A 15,688-nucleotide genomic window follows, 5' to 3' on the forward strand; every position below is an offset into this window, starting at 1 on the left:
ATAGTTCTTGATTCAAGGAAATAAAGATACGCTAAATATTGATGCTACACGCATAAACACTGGCAAAGGATCAAGCAAGACCCTTTGGAGTTAACCATTGATAAGGACGAGCTATAGAGCATCGTGTTTTGAAATGGCAACATGGATTGGAGACCATGAGTTGTTGCGTGGGAAATTAAAATAATAATTTCTATGTTCTAAGATATAGTTGGAGAGTCTTCCACATATCTATGAACTGCTTGGATAGGTAAATCCAAACAAAGCATCACTAGCAACCTATACAGTTGAAGTAAAAGTAATTATTGCCTAAGAAGCAATAAAACAGGGTTGTTTAAAGTTCTTCACTGAACTTGGGTAGATCACCTATCTGCTGGCTTGATGGTTCTTCATTGAAAAATGCGTGGAACCACTCTTGAAGCAAGAAAAACGTCTGCTAACTTAATGGTTCTTCATTGCAAAATGCGTAGAACCACTAATGTAGTAAGAAAGACTAGATCACATAATAAACAAACTCGAAAAGATCTTATCATCATATCTCAAATAACATTCGATGAAAAGGATGTTAAGATTGGCAAAGCATGATAACTAAACCTATGCAACAAGTGAGAAGCAACACTCACATTGTCGCACTGGAAATCAAGCATAGCTTTGAATTCCATGAATTGTTTTAGAAAATGGGTTTGAGGCCCATGGTTGTAAAACATTGGGGTTGAACATTTATCATATATGAAATGTATTTTCATATTCCATTTAATCTTGGTTTAGTATTAAATGATGAGTCCCTTCAAATTTGACGATATATTCAAGATAGACTGTCAGGACCAGTCCTGTGACTAAGAAATGTCTATCAAGTGAACTTGAATGTCAAAGGTTGAAAATGGTCCCTAATCGGAGTTTTCTATAAAATTGGACGCATAGAAAACGTTAGACGATTAGAATGCAAGATGACTAGTAGTTCTGTTTCTTGAACTATGTGGACATGGCAATGTCATAATCATTTGCATAGATACTTACTTTGGGAAGACTAGTATCGGACAAGACCTATGAAACTTTACTGTAAGAGATGAAAGTCTGTCATAAGTAAATTTCATTAAATTATTAGACACTAAATCCTCAATACCTGAGTGATTTGAGATTACTTGTTTGAGAACTGGTTGCTTTGACGTTGACCAACCGTCGCACCGTAAAAGGAGGCTATAAAGGCAACGCTCAGGTAATCACCTATCAAACGAAGTCTAATCTCAAGATCGCAAGATTGGGATTGTCCTCCCATAAATCGGGATGAGATGCTTAAAAGTTGTACAAGGCCACTCGGAGAGCTAGAAACTGTGAAATGCATGGCCGTGCTCGGATGAATCATAGGCTATGATTATCTGTTTATTTGATCAGTTGAACTCTGAAACCGAGGAACACCTCTGGACATAATAAGGATGACAACTCTTACCTTATGTTCAAGAGCAAGCATCGAGCGACAAAGGAATTAGGAAATGCACACTTGTCCCTAAGGACAAGTGGGAGACTGAAGGAAATAATGCCCTTGGTCCAAGTATGCATTCTATGTTAAGTCTAATAAATGCGGTTCAGTATTAATTAACAAGTTAATAATTCAGTGAGATCAAGTGAGCTGAATGCCTAGCTAGAGGCCGCTTCAGTTCAAGTGGAATTAATGATATTAATCCACAGCTTACTCTTGACTGAACCCGTAGGGTCACACAAATAGTACGTAAACGGATCAAGTATTTAATGGCATTAAATACTCCATCTATGAATATTCGGAACCGACGGATCTTGGTTTCAGTGGGAGCTAAGATCGTCACAGGCAAGAAATGAATACTCCGGAAACGATGATATTGCCGGAAACGGAAATATGGATCGTATCGGAAATATGAATATTATCCAAGTCGTAGATGTTACCGGAAACGGAAACATGGTACGTATCGGAAAATATTATTGGAAATGGAAATATTACCAGAATCGGAATATTGCCGGAATCGGAAATATTGCCGGAAACGGAAATATTGTCCGAATCGGAAATATTACCGGAATCGGAAAATAATTCCGGAAACGGAAATATTAAATATTTGTTCGAAACGGAAATTAATTCCGGAATCGGAAATATTAAATATTGTTCGTATCGGAAATAGATTCCGGAAATGGAAATTTAATCGGAAGCGTATCGTACGAATTAGCATCGGACGAGGCCTGCCGGACGAAGGCCCAGCACGAAGCCGGGCCATCGCCCAGCAAGCACGCACGCCACAAGCCCAGCCAAGGCAGCGCCCAGGCCTACCGCAAGGCAGGCCCAGCGCGCGCCAAGGCCACGGATGCGTGGGCCGCGCTGCGTGGGCTGCTGCTCGCACGCGCATGGGCAGCCCTTGTGGCTGCCGTGTGTGTGTGAGTTTGTGCTCATGCGTGATTCCTAAATCTACAAGAGTCAGTGTATGATTAAATTTCTATTCCTAATTGGATAAATTAATTAAATAGAATTCATGTAGGATTCTAATTTCAATTAATTCGTATCCTACTAGGATTACGATTCCTTTTCCATAACTCTATAAATAAAGGCCTAGGGGTCATTATTTATACAACAAGTTTTAAGTATTCAAAAACTAAGATTTTTAAGCAGAAAAATCAGCCAATATTCTTGCCTACCTAACCGAAAATATTAGAACCTTAAGGGCGATTCTAGTTGGTCAATCTTAAGGCGGATCCGGACGTGCTGTGGACTATCTACGGAGGGACGACACTTGGAGTCCTAAAGACTTGTTCTTGTTCGGTTCGGGCGCAGCTAGGGAAGGCACGCAACAAAGAGTATGCATCTAAACTATGCTAAATGATTATGTGTAAATAATATGTATTCCTGGGTTTATGGTTTTTCCGCATGATTTATGAATTGTCATATGTATCATAACCTAACAAATCTTTGGTGAGCAGTCTCTAAGGATCAATAAGCATTGTCCATCTGCAGGTTTGAAGATGTTGCATCATTGGGATCGGGAATAGAGAGCTTGTATTTAGTTTTGTTTTGCTAAGTGACTTGGTTTGTTAATTTGGACTTTAAACTTATCGTACTATTTATATTCCCTTATTTTCGTTGGTGGGTTTTTGGGACTAAACCTGTAATCGATTATTTATAAACCTAAAGTTAGTTTTATGTTTTCCGCTGCAAAATTCTGAATAAGCCGTTACGTTTTCACACGGGCGATAATGCCTTGATAATTCTCTACGTTTTATATTAAAAGATTATTTTAGAAAAGAGAGAATTGTCGGGGTGTTACAATGCTAGTAGGCAGAGGTATCGGCCCAATTATATAGAAAATGGATAATAAAAAATGTGCGTGTGTGCGGACCATTTTCACATAAGCATTCACATACACACATAAATTTCACATAAACATGCTATACAGAAATAAATAATAGGGGTATCCATAATAACTTCTAAATATGAGTCATTTTAGGTGTAGACCACTCATAATTAAATAAAAATCTCCCCAGTTGAGCTGCCAGACTGTAGGACCTGATTCTCGGTCAACTATTATTTACCTTGAGAATCCTACATGAGAGTCTGTTCAGACTGTTTACAAAAGGTTTAGAGTCACCACCCTATTTTTATCCAAACAGGGAACGGATTTTGTAAAACTATTTAGGAAAAAAGTTCAAAGAAAACAATTTCGAAAATGATTAATAACTCCATAAAATAAAGGCTTTTTCTTCTTTGAAAACTGGTCTTTTGAAATCAAAAATTCGGGGTTGGGGTCTAGGTTAAGAGAATCGAACGTTTGGAACTCAATTTCTCTTCTATTCTAAAGAATAGGCTCTTACTCTGACTTAATATCTAGTTGATTTGATATATGTCTATTTGGGAAGTTAGATAAAATAAACACATAGGTTTCACGTTGTCATACACATGCAAGCATACTAAAGAAAAAGTTTCATTAAGCCAAGACAAGATTATTAACGCATGATAGGTTTGAGCATTGAAGTTGCGCTACGTACCGATCATCATGGGATATGAATCCACTCTCGGATCAAAACATCGTAGTTCGGACGAATGTCTCACTTTAAATGGCCAATTCCACTTGGGTTTGAGGGATAATGATATTGGGCTTTATTTTGCTCAAAATAAGGTTTTGTGATCCTTCATCAATTCACTTTAAGAATCAAAATGATCCACTTAGGGTTGAGGAAATCACACTGATTAGTGATTACCATAAAGGTCTTCTGAATAAGACGGTTTCAACGAGAATGTGCGCCCTGATTGGCGGCTTGAATGGATCAAAAATGGTTTTTTGTAGTAAATTGTTAGGGATTCTCTTTGATAATTGTATTTTGAGCAAATTCCAATCATGAGGGTAATTGAGAGGGATTATTTTTGGTTTTGTGTTTGGGCTAATGGAATTGACCAAACAAAGTAAGACATCCGTCTAGGCCTCATCGCCAAATAAAAGGGACAATTGACTATTCAATCATATCTGATTATGATTTAATCCACCGGAATTTAATAGTGAATAAGGGTTTTTGATGGAGATGGATTATCTCAATACCTTATATGATTGATAAGTCAACCTAACGCCTCAAATTTGAAATCACGCCATTATCATGCATTAAAATGCATTATGACTTAATTGATCAAGCAAGCAAGATGTTTCACACTCCATACATTGACAAGATTAAATTCGGCAAAAATAAACTTGATGTTGTGCACAAAACTGATTAAATTGCATATTTATTATTATAGGATTGAGTAAAGTTGTTTTATAACATTTTTTTGCTAATTGTTACACAATTTAAAGATTTAACAAATCTTTCTTTACTTTTTCTGAAGTCATCTCTGTTATTTATAAACTTTTACAAGATTTAAAAGTTTTAACATTTCTTCACTTGTTCATGAAGTCATCTCTGTTATTTATGAATTTTACAAGATTTAGAAGTTTTAACATTTCTTCACTTGTTTCTGAAGTCATCTCTTTTATTTTTTAATATTAGGAAATGTCTATTAAAAGGTTCGTTAGTTTAAAGTTCATTAAGATTTTAAGAGTGAAAACTCAATTTAAGGAAAATTTACCATTTCACCTAAACTTTACCTAAATTAATTTTAGGAAAGTAAAATTGGGTGGGAATGGCCCTTGCTCATTAAAGAATGTTGGTAGCTATTTATTAGTGAGATAAGGATGATTATATTTATTCTCAAGATGATTTTAAAGGCATTGAGCTAATTTCTTGATTTATTTAGATTATTTGGATTAAATTATAAATACTGATATTGAAACAATTTTATTGACTTGAAATTTAATTGATTTTTGAAAGTTTATTGATGATTTTTTTTTTAATTATGAAAGTTGATTATGACAGGATTGACAATTATGTTTGTTTTGACATTATTGAAAAATATTGATTGTTATTATATGAATTATTTTTTATTAACTTAAAACTTTATATAAATATTTTATGAGGGTGCAGTGGACTTATATAAGACATTATATCCTCTGTTTTATTTTGATATTTTATATTGTTTGGATTTAAAATAAGGAATATTTAGATTTTTCTTAATTAGTATTTAATAATTAACATTTAGTAAGAAAATTTATTATTCTAAAAAAGAAAGCTTAACTAAGGTAAATTTTATACCATTAGGAAGGTAAAAGTATTTACTTTCAATGATGTTTCAACAATTTTTTATAAATCTTAGCTTAAGTTAATTTAATTTAGTGATTTAAGTAATTAATCTTATTTAGATAGTTAACACGAAAATATTCGTCATTTATTCTAAAAGTCTCCGAAAATTATAAATCATATATGTTTGGGAATATCTTCTTGTGTACTTTATTCCATATTTAGAAGTATTTGACTGAAAATGAACCAAAATGGCATGGAATTGACGTTTTCTGAAATCGTGCATATCGTTTTTGTCTTTTAATTGTTTTTAGCTAATAAGTACATAACTTTTGATAGGGAAATGGTTTCGAATTGATTCTTTTTGCAAAATTCGACTTAAATTATTATCTTTGTGATGTTATATAAAGTTTCTTTAAAATTGAAATATTATTTGGACGAAATTATTATTGTTATTATCTTATTAATCAATTTTATGCACAATATCATTCATTTTTTTGGATAAAATAATTTAAACTAAAAATCAATCATCCAAGCAATATAAGTGCATGTAATATTATACACATAACTCTCAAATCTCACCGGACCTAAAACTTCACCAATAGGATCAGTTGCTAATAAAAGATTATCATATATTTAGGGCAAATTAGCACCTAATATCTTGATAAATCCTTTTCGTAATTTCACATGGAAACAAATATGTTAGTGCACAATAATAATCAAAATAAATTAGATTGAGGATTAAGAAGAACGTACCTTGACTCGAAAATATCAATTTTGATTTTTGATGAAATGATTAATATAACTATTTTTAATACTTTAATTAACGATACTGATCTTCTTCTTTTTTTGTAAGATAAATATTTCTTAATTACTTATATTTTTTTTGTTATTTTTTTGGTAAAGGGAAATTTATCACAAATTAAATAAAATACTTAAGATAATTAAGCTATTTTTTTTTATAAGAACCTTTTTTTTTTTTTTTAATAAAGACTCTAGTTACTTTTTTAAACTCTTTTAGAAAGGATTTTTCAGAAATTTTCTTGTTTTTTGAAAATCTTGTGTTTTGAAATGAAATTTTGGTTTCTATTTATAGAAAAACAAATGTAATTTTATAATAATTTTTGAAAATAAAATTAATTATAAAAGATTTTGAAATAAATATAAATATTTTGTAATCATGACATAAATTTAATACAAGATTTCATAAATATTATGTTACTATTTATTTTACTATTTTCGTTTTATTTGTTTGTTTTGATAAAATATACGTAATTAGAGTTAAACTGATGAAATAAAATTTCCGACATAAATATTTATCAATGTTTCTAAAAGAGTAAAACTTAGTAAAAAGACCCTAATGAAACCGTTAATTTATTTATAATGAAAATGATAATTTTTTGTTAAAAAAACGAGATTATTAGTAACATAAAAAAAAATTTGACGTTGCGTAATATCGCATACAACAATAGATTTTGAAACTTTTCCTTTGATCATTTGCGTTTGTACATACATGTACAAGTATGGGTTAATACTTTCCTAAGTCTTATACAAATTTAAATAGTTAATTATGCGGGATTTATTTACCTGTACGGATTTTATAATCACGTAGTTACATGAGCCTTAAAGACGGGTGATTACATCTACTACTCCACATTGAGTCTTGTCGTGTGTTAATTTGTTGGGACACAACCTTACGTCCTTATTCATACAGTGGGCTACGGAAAATAAGTGGTGTTTCTAGTGAGAAGTTTTTTTTATAGCCGATGACCCACTCACTAATCTAACATCTATGTCCTTATGAGATAATTGTTAACATATTTACGGATAGTTCTATCATGGTCATCATAAAAATGACCATTGCTTAGAATTAATATGGGCCACAAAAAAAGCTTTTCTTTTATCTTTAAATTTAATACAAAAATTATATTTTAATGATTTTAATTGTTTTTATCTTTAAATTTAAATACACAATTTCTTTTATGAAAATAGTTTTGTAATTTCTGAATTTCCCAAAACTAATTATTTGTATTTTGCAAATATGTAAAAAATAATAATTAGGGTAATTAAGATAATTAGCCAAATTTAATGAAGAATGGGGTTTGTAGATTTCTCTCTCCTCTGGCCAAGCCGTCGCCGGACCACTACGCGTGGATGGGCGCGACAGGTAGGCACGGCCATCGATCGGCGTCGTTCTGGTGCGAGTTGTTGATTGTGTGGAAGAGGGAAGGAGTCAAGGGTGGATGCGATTGTGGCGAAGTGGAGGTGGCTGTGAATGGGAGTGAGCATCGATGGGGGAGGGGCGCAACTGGGGAGGGGTGCGACGGGAGGGGGGGCGTGGGGAAGGGGATGCGACGGGAGATGGGGGTGCAACGTGGGGGGGCGCGACGGGAAGGGGGCGGTAGGCCCGGCCCTGGGGCAGGGCATAAGGGGCCGTCGCCCTGGCCCCAGGGAAAAGGGCCCAATATCTCCTATATCAACTAGAATAAATGCCATATATTTTTGCATGCGATTATGTAATTATGAATAAACTAGCCTGGTGGTTTGGTCTTCATCTCAGTTAACACAAGTGCGGGGATCGATTCCCGTGCACGGACGTTAACATTGCTTTATTTGCTTTTGCTTTTTCAATTTTCTTTTGATAATTTGCAGTGTCAATATTCCCTATTTTGTTTTCTCTTTTTCCACATGTATACTGTAGCTTTTTTTGTAAACTTTGTTTATTTTTTCACGTTTATACTATTGGTTTTTTTTTCTTTTTTATTTTTGCCATTTTTTCTTTTAATAATTTTGTTGATACTTCATTACTTCTGTTACGAAGTACCCAATTCAAAATGAACACCAAAAAGAGAGTTATGTACAATTCTACTTTTTTCTTCTTTTTTTGTTAATTTAATCACACTTCTTGTTTAATTTAAGATTTAGAAACATGAACTGAATTGAGGTTGGAAGATTCCATATTGTCTTATGTTAACTTGATAATAAATGTGTGAAATATTAAAATATAATTCATACTTTATAGCACGAGGTCAAAAGTATGCGAGCCTTAATATTGTTCTGATCGAGTTAAATTTTCTTTGCGAGTTTAATTAGATATAGAGTAATATTAATTGTTAAGAAGTGAAAAGCCGATGATCTAAAAAAAATCAATAAAAAAGAAGTACACCACATCTTTTAGAATTATTTTCCCTAACCATATAAAATATGGGCCCAGTTTATTTTTTCGCCCATTGGCCACCAAAATGTTAGGACCGGCCCTGGGGGGCGGGAAGGGGATGCGACCGCGGAGGGGGGTGCAACGTGGGGGGCTGCGACAGGGGAGGGGTTGCAACTGGGAGGGGCGGCGACTGGGGAGAGGGGTGTACCGGGGGGGGGGCTGCGACGGGGGAGGGGGGGTGCAACGTGGGGTGGGCTGCGACGTTGGGGGCTGCGAGGGGAAGGGGGCGGGGACGGGAGTGGCTGGAAACTCTAATCGGACTGGGCTAAATTTAGCCCATAGGTTTTTAAAGTCTCCCAGTTTATTATTAGTATAATAAAAATCTGCAATTAATTACACAAAAATGATTCTGCCTTGGTGGTTACAAACATGCTAAGTTTTTATGATGTCCCCCTAGGTCTAGGATTCAAACCTTGATAAAGCCAATTTTTTTAAACTAATTTTTTTATATTCATTTAATAAACTATTGAACCTTTATGCGTTATCTTATTTCAATAAATAAAAAACCTTGCACATGCAGAGAATAACTTGAAAAGTGAATCACTCGCAAGATTAATCTATAAACATTTATACTATAATCTATTTGTTATTTGACAATATATTTGTCAATAAATTATATAAAAACTTATTATTTATATCATTCGCGAGATTAATTTTATTTTTCGTAATTTATTTTCATTTTAATTTTCATTTATAGCTTAATAAATAAAAAACATTGTTGTTGATTTTTGCGATGGTAAATGTCCGTCTATATTGTTGGTAGTTACCTTAAACTATTTTCAGAACTAAGTATGGAAAATATTGTTGAAAATATATATGTTATGGTAATTGTCCGTCTATATTGTTGGTAGTTACCTTAAACTATTTTTAGAACTAAATATTAATCATTTTCTTATGGATGTGCGTTACAATTCTTATGTTCTTATGGTTATTGCCAACCCCAAATTCTTATATGAGACTGTCCTCACCATCAACTGATGGTGAGACCAATTCACACTTGCGAATTTAGGTATGTTACTTCTATAGTTTAGACATGTTACTTTTTTTTATAATTTTAGCGGAGGTACTTTTTTTAGTTTAGGTATGTTACTTCTATAGTTTATACATGTTACTTTTTTTATACGGAGTAGTTTTAGGGGAGATACCTTCTTATTTTTGGTATGTTACATAGCTTAGACATGTTACATTTTTTTTTATAATTTTAGAGGAAGTACTTTTTTTAGTTTAGGTATGTTACTTCTATAGTTTATACATGTTACCTTTTTTATACGGAGTAGTTTTAGGGGAGATACCTTCTTAGTTTAGGTATGTTACTTCTATAGATTAGACATGTTACTTTTTTTTTAAATAATTTTAGAGGAGGTAATTTTTCTAGTTTAGGTATGTTACTTCTATAGTTTAGACATGTTACTTTTTTTTATAATTTTAGATGAGGGTACATCTTGTGATTCGTCACCCGTTGTGGGAGTCTTGCCACCTTCTGATTCATGCCCAACAACAATTTGGTTTTCATTCATCGTACCTATGTTGTTCCTGCATCAAGTAAAACATACAGAAGGGTGGTTACAAAACGTGCGCGCAGCAGCAGATCAGTGCACTAGCATACAGAAGGATATCAGATCAGTGCAGATATCACAGATCAGTGCTATCAGGGTGAGGTGATCAAAAATGTACCGAACAGATACAGATCAGTGCAGATCAGATCAGCACAGATCAGTGCAGATCAGATCAGCACAGATCTGATCAGCATAGATCTGATCTGCACTGATCTGTCCTGATCTGATCTGCACCGATCAACACTGATCTGTGCTGATCTGATCTGCACTGATCTGTGCTGATCTGATCTGCAATGTTCTTTGTCATTCTTGGTGTGTTTTTTTGAGGCAATATGAGAATGTCGGGCAGCTAACTCATTCTATAAACAAGTTTAACATGTTTCACTGTTGAAGAGAGTTTTAGCATGACTTAAAATTGCTGTTATATGTCATAACTTCCCCATCACATTTCTGCATTACTCTTCCCTTTACAATCATCTAAAAACAGAATGGTGTATGCAGGAAGGTGATGATGAAGCAGATTCTGCGAAATGCACTCAGGTTTTCCTTCTTTTATTTACTTAGGTCTCACAGATTATTTGAAATAAATTTCTGTGTGTTCTTACTTCTTCCATTATCTCTGTTCATCTGGAGTATGATGACTATGATGACTCAGAAGACGAAGAACCTTTCACATTAGAGACTTGTTTGGTCGTTGTGGTTCATATTTATGCTAAAATGAGGCATTTTCGCTCCCAACTATGAACTAAAGAACCTAAGAACTCATTTTTAGGCTAATATGACACTTTCGCTCCCAACTTTGAACTAACAAACCTAAACACTCATTTTAATCCTTTTAAATGATTAATATGATTAGTTTTAACTTTCCTAGACTCAATCCAATCAATTTATGCCATTTGAGACTTGTTTGGTCGTTATGGTTCATATTTATGCTAAAATGAGACATTTTCGCTCCCAACTTTGAACTAACGAACCTAAGAACTCATTTCAATCTAATTACACGGTCCATATGATTGGTTTTAACTTTCCTAGACTCAATCCAATCAATTTATGCACATTTGAGACTTGTTTGGTAGTTATGGTTCATATTTATGCTAAAATGAGGCATTTTCGCTCCCAACTATGAACTAAAGAACCTAAGAACTCATTTTTAGGCTAATATGACACTTTCGCTCCCAACTTTGAACTAACAAACCTAAACACTCATTTTAATCCTTTTAAATGATTAATATGATTAGTTTTAACTTTCCTAGACTCAATCCAATCAATTTATGCCATTTGAGACTTGTTTGGTCGTTATGGTTCATATTTATGCTAAAATGAGACATTTTCGCTCCCAACTTTGAACTAACGAACCTAAGAACTCATTTCAATCTAATTACACGGTCCATATGATTGGTTTTAACTTTCCTAGACTCAATCCAATCAATTTATGCACATTTGAGACTTCTTTGGTAGTTATGGTTCATATTTATGCTAAAATGAGGCATTTTCGCTCCCAACTATGAACTAACGAACCTAAGGACTCATTTTAACCTTTTAAATGATTAATATGATTAATTTTAACTTTCTAAGACTCGATCCGATCTATTTATTCACATTAGAGACTTGTTTGGTCGTTGTGGTTCATATTTATGCTAAAATGAGGCATTTTCGCTCCCAACTATGAACTAACGAACCTAAGGACTCATTTTAACCTATTAAATGATTAATATGATTAATTTTAACTTGCTAAGACTTGATCCGATCTATTTATTCACATTAGAGACTTGTTTGGTCGTTGTGGTTCATATTTATGCTAAAATGAGGCATTTTCGCTCCCAACTATGAACTAAAGAACCTAAGAACTCATTTTTAGGCTAATATGACACTTTCGCTCCCAACTTTGAACTAACAAACCTAAACACTCATTTTAATCCTTTTAAATGATTAATATGATTAGTTTTAACTTTCCTAGACTCAATCCAATCAATTTATGCCATTTGAGACTTGTTTGGTTCGTTATGGTTCATATTTATGCTAAAATGAGACATCTTCGCTCCCAACTTTGAACTAACGAACCTAAGAACTCATTTCAATCTAATTACACGGTCCATATGATTGGTTTTAACTTTCCTAGACTCAATCCAATCAATTTATGCACATTTGAGACTTGTTTGGTAGTTATGGTTCATATTTATGCTAAAATGAGGCATTTTCGCTCCCAACTATGAACTAACGAACCTAAGGACTCATTTTAACCTTTTAAATGATTAATATGATTAATTTTAACTTTCCAAGACTCGATCTGATCTATTTATTCACATTAGAGACTTGTTTGGTCGTTGTGGTTCATATTTATGCTAAAATGAGGCACTTTCGCTCCCAACTATGAACTAAAGAACCTAAGAACTCATTTTTAGGCTAATATGACACTTTCGCTCCCAACTTTGAACTAACAAACCTAAACACTCATTTTAATCCTTTTAAATGATTAATATGATTAGTTTTAACTTTCCTAGACTCAATCCAATCAATTTATGCCATTTGAGACTTGTTTGGTCGTTATGGTTCATATTTATGCTAAAATGAGACATCTTCGCTCCCAACTTTGAACTAACGAACCTAAGAACTCATTTCAATCTAATTTCACGATCCATATGATTGGTTTTAACTTTCCTAGACTCAATCCAATCAATTTATGCACATTTGAGACTTGTTTGGTAGTTATGGTTCATATTTATGCTAATTTAGTCAACTAAGGTCAATTTAGGTCAATTTATTCAACTAAGGTCAATTTAACCCGCTCGTTTTGATTTAGGTCATTCTAGCTCAAGATTAGGAGACATGTTAATTAGCGCAACACTAGGAGAAAACGCACAACTCACCAAAAGTAAATACGTGCGTTATTTTCCGATTCTGAGAACTTCTGAAAAGAGACAAATCACCGAAAGCTTCTGAAAATTTTTGACTCGGAGATCTCAAGTCATCTGCACAGAAAGTTAGAAAACTTCGGTCAGGAACAAAAGTAAGATGTGGAAGTACAGTAAGAATTAAAGAAAGCTAGAAAAGTATAGTCATGAACACAATTGAAGTATAAAATAAGAATTAAAGATGTGGAAGTACAAACTACACCTTCCTAAATGCTAGAAAAGATACATTTAATCTGATATTCAGTTAGCTAGAATTACCTATTCCCATAAGCCAATTCATCTTATTCATTTACGGTTTATAACCCAAATTCCTTCCCTATGATCTGTACGCATATGATTAGTATTATTTGCATCTTCCTCCTCCGGTAACGGTTGAACAGCCGTTGATAACAGGGGTGTTTCATCGTACTTGTCATACTCATCTTCATCCACAACATCATCAATACCCAGAATATTTCTCTTGCCTTGGGCAACTGCACGCCATATAGGATCAACATTGTCTACCACATAGAAAATTTGCTTAGCTTGTGATGCTAGAATGAATGGCTCGTCACTATCACTTAATCGATCAAAGTTAACCAATGTTAAACCCGGAAAAATTTCATCTTGTTTCACCCCATTATGGTTGTTGGCCCACTTGCACCGGAATACAGGGATCGTAAATTTGTTGTAATCAAGCTCCCATATTTCTTCGATAACACCATAATATGATTGTGTCGCATCAACCGGTCTTCTATCCTTGGCGCTTGCATAGACCCTAGATGCTGCAACATGCTTCACTCCACTATTCTGCACCACACTCTTTTCATCTTGTCTTCTAGTGTAGAATGTGAACCCATTGATATCATACCCTTCATAAGACAGAACACATAGTCGAGGACCTCGAGCTAACCACTGGACCATTTCAGAAACATCTAGATTTTTTTTCATTTCCTCGGCTACTTCCTTCTTAAACCAATCAACAAATGTGCGATTATGTTCTTGCATCAACGCTCTTTCCTTCAACTTAGGATTCTTTTGTTGCAATTCTAGCAAATGCTTATCTATGTAAGGATTGACCTCGGTAAGATGCTGCAACACACAAAGATGTGCCTTATTCTACCTTTCAGATGGAGGCGAGATCACATTTTTACCAATTACCCCATGCCCTTCAAGCCTCCCTGCATGACGAGATTTTGAAAGACCTATTTGCTCAAGCCTTGATAAGAATTCAGCTACATATTGAGATATCTCTTCCTCAAGGACTCCCCGAATGATACTACCCTCCGGCCTTGCCCGATTCTTTGTTTTGTCCTTTAAATGCCCAAAAAATCTCTCAAAAGGATACATCCATCTTAAGAACACCGGACCACATAACTTGATTTCTCGAACTAAATGGACAATTAAGTGCACCATAATATCAAAGAAAGATGGTGGAAAGTACATTTCAAATCGACACAAAGTTTCAACAATATCATTGTGCAAAGAATCTAATTTCTCCGGATCAATCACTTTAGCACATATAGAATTGAAAAACACACAAAATTTTGTTATAACATGTCTCACGTGTTTCGGCAATATCCCACGAAGTGCAATTGGCAAAAACACATTAATCATTACATGGCAATCATGAGACTTCATACCAACCAACCTAAGGTTCGAGAGAGATAGTAGGCGCTTTACATTCGACGAATATCCCGAGGGAACCTTAATTCCATGTAAGCACTCACAAAACTACTTCTTCTCCTTTCTTGACATTGTGTAACACGCTGGAGGCAAATAAGTCTTAGTACCACCCGCACCAGATTTTTCAACAGGCCACAAATCTGGTCGAATATTCCTCTTTTTCATATCTTTCCGCACATTCTCGTTGTCCTTAGTCTTTCCAGGCATGTTTAGCAAAGTCCCAATGATAGCATCGCACACATTTTTCTCAATGTGCATTACATCGAGACAATGCCTAACCGACAAATCTCTCCAGTAGGGAAGATCCCATAATGGAGATACTTTCTTCCACAAAACACCCTTTTTAGACTTGGACTTGTAGCACTTGCCGTATTTGGTTTCAACATTTTTTATTCGTTCATAAACCTGTGATCCTGTCAAAGGCGTACGAGCTACTCTTTCCTCGGTGAACCCATTGAATTCTTTCCTCTTCTTACGATAAGGGTGATATCGACTGAGGTGCTTCCTGAAATCTGGGTAAACATTTTTCTTAAAATTATGCAACCATGTGGGCTTCATGTCCTCTTCACATATAGGGCATGCTTGTTCTCCTTTGGTTTTGTATCCAGACAAGTTTCCATATGCCGAAAAATCATTTATGGTACAAAAAACCATAGCTCGCAATGTAAAGCTTGAATTGGTGTGTGCATCGAACATTGAAACACCTTCATTCCACAATAATTTCA

Source organism: Spinacia oleracea, chromosome 4 (genome assembly GCF_020520425.1).
Source record: "Spinacia oleracea cultivar Varoflay chromosome 4, BTI_SOV_V1, whole genome shotgun sequence".
Lineage (NCBI taxonomy): Eukaryota > Viridiplantae > Streptophyta > Magnoliopsida > Caryophyllales > Amaranthaceae > Spinacia > Spinacia oleracea.